The 14,723-nt window shown below is 45.8% G+C and overlaps 1 protein-coding gene across 1 annotated transcript in view; it reads left to right on the top strand.

Moving 5' to 3' along the window:
- Window positions 1-13,765, top strand: part of LOC138566157 (extracellular calcium-sensing receptor-like) — a 578,577-nt gene extending 564,812 nt beyond the window's left edge. The window contains exon 5 of the transcript XR_011301857.1: window positions 13,447-13,765. The gene's annotated coding sequence lies outside the window, so the exon portion shown is untranslated. The remainder of the gene's footprint in view (window positions 1-13,446) is intronic.
- The last annotated feature ends 958 nt before the right edge of the window (window positions 13,766-14,723 follow it).

Consider the following 14,723-nt stretch of genomic DNA (forward strand, 5'->3'; position numbering starts at 1 on the left):
CATATAGACATCACCTGTAGAGGTTATTCTACTGGCCTCACATGTCAGGTGGTGGACCTGCCCCGTCCCCAAGAAACTATCTATTACATTGTTGCAGAGTAGTGGGCTTACCATTGGCGCTTGCCTCTTGCCATCTACCCATGGGTTTCTGCCTCTTGATTGGCTGGAACTGATCTCTCCAGACCTGGGACCCAGCTTGGTTCTCAGCCCTCTGTGCACCTCTTCAAGGCAATGTGAAACGACTATGTGTCTGAATTGTATCGGGTAGTAGACCACCTTTTGCCTATGAGAGTGCGTTTCCACGTTGCAACACTTGTTTCACCTCTCATCTGGGTTGATGAGAACGGCTTGCCTTCCCACCACAGGTGAGTGCCCATTGTCTAGTTTGGCTGCATCATGTGTTTGTGGACCACAAAACTGAGTTCTTGGGTTTGCATTTATGAGGATTTATTCAATTTTCCTGCAGCTGATCCCTTTGTCGTCTGGAGTTTGTAATGTGACTGTTTATCTCTGACCTTGGCTGTGTGCTCGAAGTGTGCTTCGTGCAGCCTGAGGCAGCTCCTCTTGTCTCGTATTCTGTGGCTTGAGGCCTTCTGTAATTTTCCTTAGACTTATAATATGATTTCTACATGCTCTTACTGTGCGATGTTATCTATAAATTAGTCACATATTGTGCTCCATATATACTCCTGTAGTTCCACAGGGTTATTTGCTTTAGGCATCTGCACACTTGCTCATCACCTCTTGTTGCCTTGCGTTGCTGCGGTACTGCATTTGGCTAATGAGAAAAATAATAAAAGCTTTGACAGTATGTATATGCTCTACCTAGAGGACTGTGAAAGCATGTTCTTCGTGTATGTCAGTGTGTGTTCGTGTAATGCTGTGCAGGGCTGCGAGTGTGCTTCATGACTAACGCTGCTACGTCATGGTGTCACTAATGATGTCAGCATAGTGGTTTCCTGGTGCTTAATAAAGAGAGTCCATTATTTTATTTGGGTCTGTGACCTCCATCGGGTTCTCTGGATCTGGAAGGATCTGCAATGGACATGGTTGAAATGGCTGTCTGAGGGTATCCCTTTCTGCATATGTGTCAGCAAATGGTGCACTTTGGGTTTGTCCGAAAAAGATGAGTGGCTTCGAGCATGCCTGGTTCTGTGGCTTGTCATGTTCATGGGGCCAAGGAGGGGCTTTTCTGGGACCCTCTCTTCAATGCGTCAACAGGTGGGCGTTATTAAATGCTTCGTGTCTGATAATGCTAGCCTCATAATTTCTTCACTTATAACAATCATTATGCCTTTCATAGAAGACTGGGGAGAACTGTGAAAATCGGAAGCATACTGCCTCAAGTCAATTTTGAAATGTTTGAACAGGATGCCTGTTGAATTTCTCATGGGTGAATTGGCACAGCCTTTTAGGAAAATCGGTGCGCCGTGTATCATTGGAACTTGGTTAATGAAGGGCGTCCCACGCTTAAATCAGCATCATTTGTGGAAGTCACTAAGATCATCAACTTTTCAAAGAAAGTCACATGCAGCTATTATTGTCAAAGAAGGTTCAGAGTGGCAAGAACGGTTGGATATTGAGCTCACTAACATTACAAGGGCCAGATATAAAAAGCTGTTAAATGGCAAAATCCTTGATTGTGATAGAGAACAGAACTAGACAAATCTTGGCTCCAGATCAAGCGAAAGGTTTTATGTTGGTCTCCGCAATCCACTGTACAACCTACAAAATTCCTACAAGCATTTCCAACTTCTCAGCTATGCCTGGATTACATCAAAATTAAATTAAACCAAATCGACACCTTAGATGTAACGCGCGCTAGAACATTTGCGACTAGGGAGGCATGCACCTGCAGGTGGTGCAACAAAGGAGAAGTTGAGACTGTCAAACACCTCTTGTGTGCTTGTAGTGGAGTAAGAGACCATCAATGGAAAGCTCTAACAGGCACGGGGACGACCATTATTTGGTATACAGTGTTTATATCGACTCATTTTATATCGAATACTGTTTCACCGAATTATTATTAACGAATTACACATATTTAGAATTGGTTTTATGTCAAATTATTTAATTGAGAATACATTTAACATTTATAATAGTTTACTTAAAAATATTAATTAATGTTTTAATATGAATGTTACTTACATTGTAAATAAATACATTAACTGTTTTATAAAAGGCAATATCTTACATGTCCAGTAGCTGTCGCTCTACAGTGCATTTTCGTCATTGGGATACACAGAACCATGGTGGCCATTTTGGATTTCTTGCGTTGCCCTGGATGGAGTGCCTCTCTGGAGTTCCTTTGGTTTTTCAGATTTTGCTTGTTTCTTTTGTTTTAATTTGAACTTTTTTTAATAAAACACTTTTTAACTTTCTGTGGATTTCCTTGGATTGGATTTCCTTGGATTGGATGTGTTTTTGTTTTCATGTTTTCACACTTTTTGGGATGTTCTTGGACCATGGATTTCTGGTAGTTTTTTCATTTTCGGATGGCTTTTCCCCATTTGGATTGTTTTTTTCACTTTTTGGGATGTTCCTGGACTATGGATTTTGGGTGTTAGTTTTACTTTTTGGATGGCTTTTTGTTGTATAATTCTCTCAATAAATGACAGGAGGCGGTGTTGCTTCAGGTGATGTCCTTTTATTAATATGTGACATCAACGTAAATCTGCAACTTATTAGAAAGGATTTGCAAAGGGCAACAGGCCCTCGAACCGTGGCACAGCTGGTGCGATGGTCAATAGTCTCTCCTTAGGCACTGGGGCCTCTGCTGGGGAGGAGCGCCCAGGAGCACGTCTGACTCCGTTGGCTCGCTCCGCCTTAGTCTGCGCTCAGCGCGCGAGGGCCGCACTTCCGGCCTCGCACGAGATCTCGCGAGACCAGCGGGTCTCGCGATATCTCTACACACCTCCCTCTGATAATGCAAAGGCAGTTTATTGCAAAACATAGTCATTGTATCTCACCGGTCTTCTGTGGTCCCTTCGTGGCCTGCTGGTCATCTTCTCGCCCTACCATGGGTGCATCCGCTTCAAACTCATTTTCTTCCACTTCCCTGCTATCTGTCTCCGGCTCTCGTTCTTCCCCTCTCTCATTGTCCATTACCCCTTCGGCTTCAGATCTTTCCAAGGTCTTTTCTCTCTCTTGCCTCTTTTCAAACATGGCTACTCTTTCCATGTTCCATGTGCGCCCATATTCGGTGCGGACATGGTTGGCTCCTCGGTGAACCGTGAGCCCGTGATGTGATCCTTGGTCGGTAACCATATTTTGATCCAATCTCCTTCTTTAACATCTGACCCTTGTTTGGTCCTTCTTCTTCTGTCGCTCCATCTTTTCATACGTGCCTTGCTGTTCTCTATTCTCCACACCACTTCCGACATGTCTACTTCTTCGTCTTCTCTTACTCTGGCCAACCATGGTGGCACTAGCGTGGAGGCTGCTCTCCTCCCTCTCAACATGCGAAAAGGGGAGATTTGGGTGATCCCGTTGGGTGTCAGTCTGTGAGCTGCGATGGCCTCTTTTGTTGTTTTGAGAGGGTCCATTCAGGAAGCAGTCGCTAATTGGATGGCTCCCTTGATAAACCTGTTGGCCCTCTCGACGAGCCCATTAGCTTGGGGATGATAGAGTGCTGCTTTCTACTGGTGTATGTGGTGCTTCTTCTTCTGGATATTAGTTGTACCCCGTTGTCTGTTACTAACACATTGGGGAGCCCTTCCCTCTGGAAGATGGCAGTGATGACCTCTATTACAGTTGCGGTCATAATGTTGAGAACAAACTCGGCCTCGACCCACTTCGATAAGTAGTCCGTAACAATGTCCGGGCAACATCGCCTCCAATGGTCCTATAAAGTCTAGCCCTACTTTTGACCACACTGCTTCTGGGGTTTCTGTGGGAATCATGGGCGCCTGTCTGATCTTCAGGCGCTTATCACTGTTGAGACACTCATGGCATCTCTCGATCATGGTGCGGATCTCCTGGTCCATGGACGGCCACCAGTAGGCTTCTCTCACTCTGCAACGTGTTATGGTGTTCCCCAGATGGCCCGCATGGGCCCTGCACAGAATGGTCTTCCTCATGCCTGTAGGCGGGATTACCTGGTCAGTTTTCATAATTATGCCGTCGGCTTCTGAGATCTAATCTGCCACTTTCCAATACGGTCTCATACCTTCTAGCACTGCCCTTTCATCTGGCCATCCATTTATGATCCATTCTCTGATTCTCACCATGGTCGGATCCTTTCCGTCTTCTTCCATCCAGTATTTCTCGCTGAGTTCCAGGTAGTCTGCCGCCTTGAGATCTGTAATGGATGCTACAATGCATTCTTCTTGCAAGAAGGTGGTGGCATTGTCCTTGCCCTCTGGCAATCTTGACATGCAGTCCACCTGCGAATTCTTCCATCCCGAGATGTGTTGTACCGCAAAGGTGTATTCCTGCAGTTTTGCTGCTATGCATGCTAATCTGGGCGTTGACACTTTAGTGCCGCCTGGGCTGAGCATGTGGATGAGGGGTTTATGGTCGGTTACTAATTTGAACTTTGTGCCCCACACATATGTCCTGAAATGTTCCACGGCCCATGCACACGCTAGCATCTCCTTCTCTATGGTGGAGTAGTTTTGTTCGGCTGATGATAAGGCTTTCGAGGCAAATGCTACCACGTGTTCCGTATCACCTCTCTTCTGAGTTCGGACAGCTCCTAGTCCATATGCGCTGGCGTCCGTTGTGATGACTGTACTCCACTCTGGGTTGAACGGTTGCAAGCATGGCGCTTCAACTATGTGCCGTTTTATGCTTTCCACCGCTTTCTTCTGGGCTTCTTGTCCCATGTGACTCCGACCCCTTTTTGAGGAGCTCGCTGAGCGGCGCTGAGGTTTCTGAGAATTTGGGGATGAATTTTGCATAGTACTCCGCCAACCCGAGTAATGACCTCACTTCGTCTTTGTTGGTGGGTTCAGGAGCTTTAGTTATGGCCTGCAGTAAGTTTTGCTTGGGACTAATGCCTTGCTCTGATATCTTGTACCCCAAATACTCAACTTCTTTTGCTTTGAATACGCATTTTTCGTACCTTAATCTTACTCCCACTTCTTGCAGTTTGGTGAGGACTTTTCTCAATGTGACATCGTGCGTCTGTTCATCCCTTGCATAGACAAGGATGTCATCCTGGAAATAGGCCACGTTTCTGACGTTCCGCAGTAGAGCATCCATCATTCGTTGAAACGCTGAGGCTGTGGATGATAAGCCAAATGGCATCTTGGTGAACTGGTACGTGCCAAACGGGGTAATGAAAGCGGTGAGTGGCTTGGACTCCTTGTGCAGTTGTATTTGATGGTAGGCGTTCCTCATGTCCAGTTTCGAGAATATTTTGGCTTCCTTCATCATGAGGATCAACTCATTAATGCTCGGCAGTGGATAGCTATCCGCTATAACTTCCAAGTTTAGGCTGCAAAGATCAATGCAAACCCTTAGCTCTTGTGAATTCTGTTTCTTTATGAGTACGACTGGGCTCAGCCACTCAGAAGCTTCAATTTCTTCGATGACGCCATCCTTCTTCATTCTGTTCAATTGTCTTCTGAGTGTGTCTTTTGCCGTTGCTGGTACTGGTCTTACTCTGTGTTTGACCGGGACTGCGTTGGTTTTGAGTAATATTTTGTGGATACAGCCCTTGATGTGCCCTGGTTCCTCTGAAAATAGTTTAGGATAATCTCCTTTCGCTACTGGCGCACTCCTCCAACTGACTGACAGTACCTGATCCTTCGTGCTGGGGTCCAGCTTGATTTTCAGTTTCGCCTGGTCGTCCCACCCTAATACCGCCGGGCCTTCTTGACTAAAATAAACTTTGGTGGTGGTCTCTCTTCCTTTGAACTCTACTTTCCCTTTGATGTAGCCCAACAGGTCTACTGACGCACTGCCAAAAACTGTAGGCCTGTGCCTTGTGCTGAGCACTTGGACCGTCTCTGTACCCATCATCTCTTTGTACGTGCCTTAGGGGTATCATGGTGAGATCAGAACCCGAATCAGCCATGACTCTTGTCTCCAACCGGTTGATTTTGATTGCACAATGGGGTTTTTCTCTTCTGGCCCTTGGGCTGTTCACCACGATGACTGTAAGTCTCCCTTCATCTTCCGAGGATGATTCCCTCTCCGTGTTGTGTTGTGTTGTGTTCAGCGGTGACGCTCATGATCTTCTTGTTGCGCCAACGACACACGATTGAGAAGTGTCCAATCTTCTTGCATACCGAGCACTCCTTGTCTCTCGCTGGGCACTCTCTATCGAAAGCTAGGTGCTTCGTGCTGGTACACCTGTGGCATTTCAACGGTTCTTTCTTCCCCCATTTCCCTTCTCTCGCGTCGAGTACTTGTCTCTCCTTCTTTGGGTGGAACACTACTGCTTATACTTCGGCAGGACTGTGGCTACTTGCGAATTCTTTCCTTCTACCTGCCTTTCCTCAACTGCTCTTGCTATTTCAATTGCTTTTTCCAGCTGCAGTTCCTTCTCTAAAATGAATTTGTCTTGCACTTTTCTGCTGTTGGTGTGATCCACCAGCTTGTCGCAGATGAGACTCTCCGCATTGTTACCAAAGTTGCAGAGCGCCCCCAGTTCGCGCAGTTTGGTAACATAGTCATCAACAGGTTCGGCCGCCTCTTGCTTGCGGCTATAGAACCGGATTCTGTGCAGGACGGTATTCTCCTTGCTAGCGAACCTTTTAACAATCCTTCTTACAGCCTCCTTGAAAACGTCGTCGTTGTCACCGGCTACCGGCTCCGGGGTGAGATTCTCAAACACAATCTGCCCTTCGACGCCGAGGGCATTAAGTAACATCGTCCTGCGACTTGCCGCCGAGTAGCCCGCACCACCCAAGGCCTCTACGTACGTTGTGAATAAGGGTTGCCATTGTGGCCACAGAATGGCAGGTCTACCTGGTGTTTGCAGGAAGGGCGGTGGTGGTGTCGCTCCTTGCATGGCTCTGCGCAGGCTTCAGTGGTGATCCTCGTCGCCAATTATGTTGTATAATTCTCTCAATAAATGACGGGAGGCGGTGTTGCTTCAGGTGATGTCCTTTTATTAATATGTGACATCAACGTAAATCTGCAACTTATTAGAAAGGATTTGCAAAGGGCAACAGGCCCTCGAACAGTGGCACAGCTGGTGCGATAGTCAATAGTATCTCCTTAGGCACTGGGGCCTCTGCTGGGGAGGAGCGCCCAGGAGCACGTCTGACTCCGGTGGCTCGCTCCGCCTTAGTCCGCGCTCAACGCGCGGGGGCCGCACTTCCGACCGCGCACGAGATCTCGCGAGACCATGGGTCTCGCGATATCTCTACATTTTTCCCCATTTGGATTAACTTGCAGTATGTTCTTTGCGTGGATATTTGGCGTTTGGAGTGGTAAGGATATGATTCGTTTTTTATTCTTTGTATACTATCGATATATATTTATTTCGGTGTACACATTTCGTTATAAAAACTGATCTCATGTTTTTAATAGCATTTCGGTTAAAACATTTTCATTATATGGTATTCGATATAAAATGCTTTCGACATATGGGATTTGTTATAAAGACATGTAACCCATTATTTGCTTGTAGGCAGAGATTCTCTTTGAAATAGTATATTAATGGTAAAGACATCCCTCTCAGTTATCTCTTGACTAAACCTAGGTAACTCGTCAAAGTCTGGTCAAAGGGAGGAAACCTGGCTAGACACACAGTAGGCCTCATTACGAGGTTGGAAGTTGCTTTGCCGGTTTTACCAGCAAGGCTACCTCCAAACTGGTATCCGGGTCCGGCACCCGCGAATGGGCAATTACTGGGCTATACCGGCCCAGCCGTACCCGTTAATTGCCCTTTCACAGGTGCCGGGCCCAGGACATCCCCATTCCCAATAGGGCTCAATGGGAATGGGGAGGGTGGTAGCATCGGTACCATTAATAACGGTACCGGTGCTACCATCATGTTCTGCTCGTGGGTGCCGGTACGGCCACCAGGTCAGACCGGTGGCTGCAAGGGCACCCGCGAGCAGAACTCCTAGTATGGCGGTACGGTAGCAATGGTGCTGTTAGCGATACCGGCACCATTGTTGCCTTACCGCCATACTTGTAATGAGGCCCACTAGGTCGTCTAATTCTATTTTTCTTTTAATTTTCATTCCTTCTCATAATGTCAATGTTCTATAGTGTTTAGATCAATTTTACCAAAAATCTGTATACACGGCTGTATTATAATAAAAAAAAAGGGGCTAGCATATTTTAACTGGCAGACACAGGAAATGGCATTGTTAGCCCGAATGAACTTCTTGTCTGATGATACATGCACATAATAAATATAATAATAATAATAATAATAATAATAATAATAATAATAATTAGACTGGACTGGAACATTATTGGTTTGGAGGGGGACCCAAATGTTGGACCCAGTATTAGTGCACTGGCACCATACCGATTCAGTGGCACTGAGCCAGAGGTACTGGCTAAGAACATGGTAAACAGAAATACTTTCAGAATTGTATTGATTTGAAAACAGTTTACCATCAATTGCAAAGCTAGGCAGGAGATAATAACTAATAGGCCTGGTAATGGGATGTGGGCAGCCCCATGCTGAGTGTTTACCAAGAGGAGAAAGGGACTGGTGATGTTAAAACAAACTCAATCAGTGGAGGTCTCATGCTATGAAATGCTGTTATAGCCGAGTTCCGCTTCCACTCATGGTCGTCATAAGACTGTTAACGTTCAAGATGGCAGCAGCAACTTCAGGAAGACCAGCAACTACCATGTCTGAATACGTTTATACAAGGATATTAACCCTTAGATATCATGATCTGCAAAAGAAAGCTCCCTGGGTTTACAGCACTCTGGACCCCGGCTACATCATGCCTGCAAGTCTGGAAGCCACCCTTAGCACTCTGACTGACTGGTTCCCAGAGGATCATGTGGCCAAATCATGTGACTGGATTTTGATTGTAAAGCCAATTCTTGCCACGTCCTGCATTCACAGAGGAGCCTGTGCACCATCTGTAGGTCATGCCTCAAAAACAAAGAGGATAGCTCAGCGGCAACGTGCTCGCCTTGGAAGCAAGACGTCACGAAACAACACAGGTTCGATCCCCGGTCCGTGCTTAGAAACCTCTGGGTATTTAAGCGCGTTATATATACGCAACTAAGAAAAAAACCATTCCTGTAACAGCGCCTCGATGCTGCGGGCTGTGTGAGCGCTTTAAAAATGCTAAATAAATAAAAAATAAAAAAGCTCCATGGGCCTACAACACCCAAGAACATGCCTGCATTCTGCCTGGAAAACTGTAGCCCAACTTGAACATTCTAATAAGTTCCACGAGAGTCTTGGGACCACATCATGTTACTGGAATTTCATTTTGAAATTATTTTTGCCATGTCCTGCATATTCACAGAATCCTGTGAATCATTTGAGCGTCACGCCCAAAACATAAAGTTCCCCGGGCCTACACCACTAATGACCCTGCCTTATCTTGCCTGGAAAACTGAAAGCCATATTGAGCATTCTTACTGGCTTCCAGAAGGTCATGCTTCCCTTGTTATTTAGTTTTCCCCTGGTTTCCTGCCCAAGTATCTGAAGCTAATTGCCAAAAGTAGCAAAGGGTCTGTTTGGGACAGTGAGGACCGGAGAGGGCCTATGGCCAGAGACCCTGATAATGTCAGGCTTTGCTGTGCTTTCCGTTTGCCCAATTCCTGCCCCCACACACATGAATCCTTTGACCTACAGACTCTCCATTCACTGTGGTTCTGGTGTTACCTCTAAGAACCAAGGAACATTCCTGTTCTGGGCCCGTTAACTGTCTTTTGGTAACCTATAGCCACATTCGGGCACAACTCAGAGCTTAGACTTGCTCCTTCAAAGCAAGCCTTCCCCTTCCCTTTTCATTCATCCCCCTATGCGTTCCCTCTTGGTATGCTCCATTCCTGCATGTCTTCACTTCCTGGTTTCTTTTACCCTCCTCCATGCACCTTGACTTTACTCCAATCATCCTTCTAGTCACTCTTCCTCTTTCCTTTTCTCATTGGCCCCAACTTGGCCTAGCTCCTACCTAACACGCCCCATCTTACTGTTCTTTGTTCTTTGTTATATTTCCGCATTTTAAAGACCAAACATAAAAATATCACATACTGCCCCCTACCCCCTCGCAAGGTGATCCCTTACCCACCACCATCCTATCCTGCAGGTTGTCTTTTTTAATTGGGTAGGGTTCAACCCCCTGAACCCCTCATTTCCCCACCCACAACCCCCTTCCCAGCACAACACACACTTACTCCCCAAACATACGTACACAGACACACACAAATCAAACATACTTACCTCCTGGGATGCACCTTTCCTCTCCCACCCACGCTTGTTAGCCCCTGCCCGCACTTGTGTGTGGCAGAAGCGTGACAGTTGGATTTAGAAAGACCAATCTTTTTATTTCGATTAAAAAAATGTATCTTTTCACTTAACACCCATCTTACTCCTCTCTCCCTGCACCCACATCAGTGAAACCCAATGCACCCATTCTCTCAGGATCTCCAACCTCATCTATCCTTCTCGGCCAAGAAAAAACACCTGCCTCTCACCTCCACCTTTTATCATTCTGTCACTGGACCTCTGGAATTCAAACTCCTTCGGCCAAAGTCTTCCAACATCTCTGACCACTTTGACTCTCATCACTCTTAACTTTCACTTCTTACTATGATCTGTGCCTCACTACATGAGTCTGCTACACGAATGGATGGTGCATTGGGGTCCCTTATTAATATGGTGCTCATCACTGCCCTCTCCCACTCTTTGATATTATCTCTTACTCTTTTAATATGCAGGGTTTTAATTCCTACCTTCTAATCCTCTCACTATTCTGGCTTTCCATTCACAGCCTGGTCCTCTCAAACCTTCTCTCCTGACATACAGCTTCTCCATAAGTCACATCCAACTAATATCCTCACCATCATGCTGGGGGACTTCAACCTCCCAAAGCCGTACACAGTCATCCACATTTAAACTCACTCCCTCTTAATAGGCCCATACCTCTACTCTGTCTACAACTATTCTCACCAGTCTGGTGGGTACTGTCTTGACATTGTCTTTCTCTCTGCCTTACTGTCCCCTGAGCACTAATTTGGCGTGTCTCCTTCTGATCACGCAATTAATGCTGCTTACTCTACTCCTCATCTCCCATTTTCAGTGACCAAGAAGAATTTCAAGCAGAACTCTCTTACCCCTTTGCTTAAAGTTGTAAGTGTATCACTGCTATCCCTCTCCTCTATTTATGCCTCTTACATTGGCCATGCATTTTATGACCTACAGTAAGCGGTTATGACTCTCTTTGACCAACACTATCGTGGACTTGCACCTTCCCATCCTCACCCGCTGCCTTGTATCCCCTCTGAGATCTAGACTCTCAAAACAAACCTGCGCCTCGACATACAACGCTAGTACAAATCACAAACCGCCAACCTACTCTAGGACTAGAAAAAGTATCTTGCTGATCTCACCTCTGCACTGGACATTTGTCACCTTCTCCCTCTCTGATAAAGACGTTGCTCACTACCTTTCCTCTAAAGTCTCTCAAATGCATGACACTGTCAGAGTGATCCTCTTTTTTCCTCCCCCATACTCCTTTTGTCCAGCACCTAACACCTCTCCTCTACCCTTTATGCTGTCAGCTACTTCTTCCCGACCTCTCTTCCTGTATTAGCACCTGTTCCTCACTGCCAACCCATCTTGCACTAATGCTGACCTGTTTGCTTCTGAAATGGTCAAAGCCTTAGTCTCAATCCCCTAGGTTTATCCATCTGAGCTCTTTTGCCCCTCTCTCTCACTCTCTCTCTCTCTGTTGGACGCCTCCGTGCACCTTTCAAACCTACAACTCAGCAAGCCCTTTTTTAAGAATCCCTATGCTGACCCACATTTACCAGTCAAGTATCGCCCAGTTTCCTGCCTTTCTCATTTTTCAAAATCATTGACTAGCCACTCCTTAACTGGATGATTAAGTATGTTGGGACTAATTGCCTTGCAGATCAATGTGGCATCCATAGTTCGCACTCACTCCACTGAGACTGCACTCATGCATGTCTCCAACTTTCCCAGTGATGTTCACGACTCCAAACACTCTTCTATGCTCACCTGGTTGAACCTCTGATTCTTTTAGGTTTCACAAATCTGCTCTAGTCTGTAACGCCACCTACCTGGAAGGTTGCTCCTTTAAAATCTCCTGAAACTCCTTTCCCTGTTTGCATCATCCAATGATTAGTCCTTTGACTTCTGCTCTTTAACCTCGGTTCCTCTGCCAGAGGAATACCGATCTCATCCTTTAGCTTTCACAGTCAACGGTATCAGGTAATATTATCCCCACCAATAATATCGCCATATGTATGGTGGTGGGGTAAGGCCATAGGGGATATTATTGGAGGGGATCATTTATGGGGTAAATGGGACTGGGTGTTGTGGGCCTGTCCCCCACTCCCAAAATATGGAGGTTCTGTTGGTGTTGTCCGCAGTTTCCATGGCTTAATATCGCTGCAAAAATATGGCGACTCTTCCTACCAACACCATGCTGTTTGGCTCCTCATGCACAACTGCTCCCTTTTCAAATTCGTTCTCCTAATCTACAAAGCTATCAACAGCCTTGCTCACTGTATCTCTGTCTATTCATCATATTGTTCCGTCTGCTCCCTTTCCGCACCCAATTTCTCTCTCTCTACCATGCCGCCCATGAGCCTCGCTTTTTTCACACTCTCATAAACTGTCTCACTACTTGTTCACATCTCTGTGCTATTATCCAAGCATCCATTGCAGAATGCCTTTCCCATCTGTAAATGTGTGACAGTTGAAATTGTTATCCCTGTTCTTCAAGTAAGTACAAATACAAATCTGACACACAATTAGTTGAATATTGGATGGATAATAAAACACATAGGGCCTCATTACGACCCTGGCGGGCACGGTATGAACGATGCCGGTCAGTTACCTGCACCGTTCATACCGGGCCGCCACATTACGAGTTTGCTCGTTGGTGGCGGTATGCACGTCTGGTCTGACCAGACATGCATACCGCCACCCGTGAGCAGACCAGGATGCTAACAATGAACCCGTCATTAATAGGTCCATTGTTAGCATCCTCCCCATTCCCATTGAGCCCTATAAGGCCCTATATGGGCTTAATGGGAAGGGCCAGGGTTGAGCCCTATAAGGGCTCAATGGGAATGGGGACTTACCGGGTCCGGCTCCCGAAAATGGGAATTACTGGTCCCTGGCGTTGCCATTATGAATGGGGGTTGATTGTGGCTATAATAGTGTGTTGTGTGCCATTACTAACACATGGCTTGACTGTTCATAATCTGTAAGACATTCCTATTATTAAATATGTCTTTGTTTCTATTTTCTATGATTAAACCCTGGTGCAGTAAAATTACAATTAACAAGATGTCATTATGGATTTTTAGGTCCTCAGCCATCTAAGGAAGGTCCATTTTGTGACCAGTGCTGGAGAAGAGGTCTTCTTCGATGAGAATGGAGACGCACCAGCTGTGTACGATTTTTTGAACTGGCAGATATTTCCCAATGGGTCGTACAGACTGGCAACAATTGGAAATTTCGATTATCGTGCCCCTCGAGGTCAGGAAATCACCATCAACGTGGATGCCTTGCATTGGAATTCCTCATTCTATGAGGTAGTATTAATATAACGTCTATCTGCTGTCAGAAATCTCTATTAGCCATCACTGTGTTTAATAGGTATCACTACATATTATCCCCACCAAAAATATTGCCGTATATATGGTCGTTTGGAACGGCCATAGGCAATATTTTTGGGGGGGATCATTTTAGGGGTTTTGGGAGCAGGGGTTGCGGGGGTGTCCCCCGTTCCTTTAAAAATAATGTAGGAGTTGCAGGGGTGTCCTCCGCAGGTTCCATGCCTTAATATTGCTGCAAAAATATGGGGATATTTTTGTATGGAGATATGTTTGCGGGGATATTAACACATGGAACCGTTTAATAAACTAGACTTCATCACTGCAATTAAAATGTATGAAATTGATAACAGAATTATTATTATAATTCTATAAAGAAGACAAGCTAGATTCCATCTTTGTATGAATGCTGCAGTACTAGTTGTTAATCCTCAATATTGTGGCTCTTGATATATTGATATTGACAGCTAAAAGGCTGAGCCATTCTTGTGCAGGTTCAATTCTTTGACTGGTTGAACACAGATTCTTAAAGTAACTACTTAACAATGCGCATGCGCTCGTGCCCACTGCGGGCCCCACGACTCTGAGGGACATCACTATATATCATTTGGTTGCACAGTACAACCTTCTGTTGCTTACCAGCGTACGTAACTTATATCATTGCACCAGCTTTGTCTACAGTTGTTGCCACAATTACTGCTTTTGACAAGACTATTTTACTCACACTAGTACAGATTTCTAAGGAACGCATAGCAGGTCAGTTCTGCAATCTCCAAAGAAACTTGGACACCCAAAGATTTGCAAATGGTACAGGGGACTGATGCAATCGTACTGCCAACATGTCTCGAGATGGCACCTACCACCTTGTAAGCAATTGATAGAAGTGGTCCTCATTCTGTTCAGGAACGCACAAGGTTTGAGTCAATTCCACAGCCTTTCCTCATTCCTTTGTGCTCCACCATGCCTGCTGAAAAGACCAGTGGATATAGAGACCTCCTATGCATGAAGCGACAGTGAAGGGGTCCACA

This window comes from Ambystoma mexicanum, chromosome 1p (genome assembly GCF_040938575.1).
Source record: "Ambystoma mexicanum isolate Mex_15411 chromosome 1p, UKY_AmexF1_1, whole genome shotgun sequence".
Lineage (NCBI taxonomy): Eukaryota > Metazoa > Chordata > Amphibia > Caudata > Ambystomatidae > Ambystoma > Ambystoma mexicanum.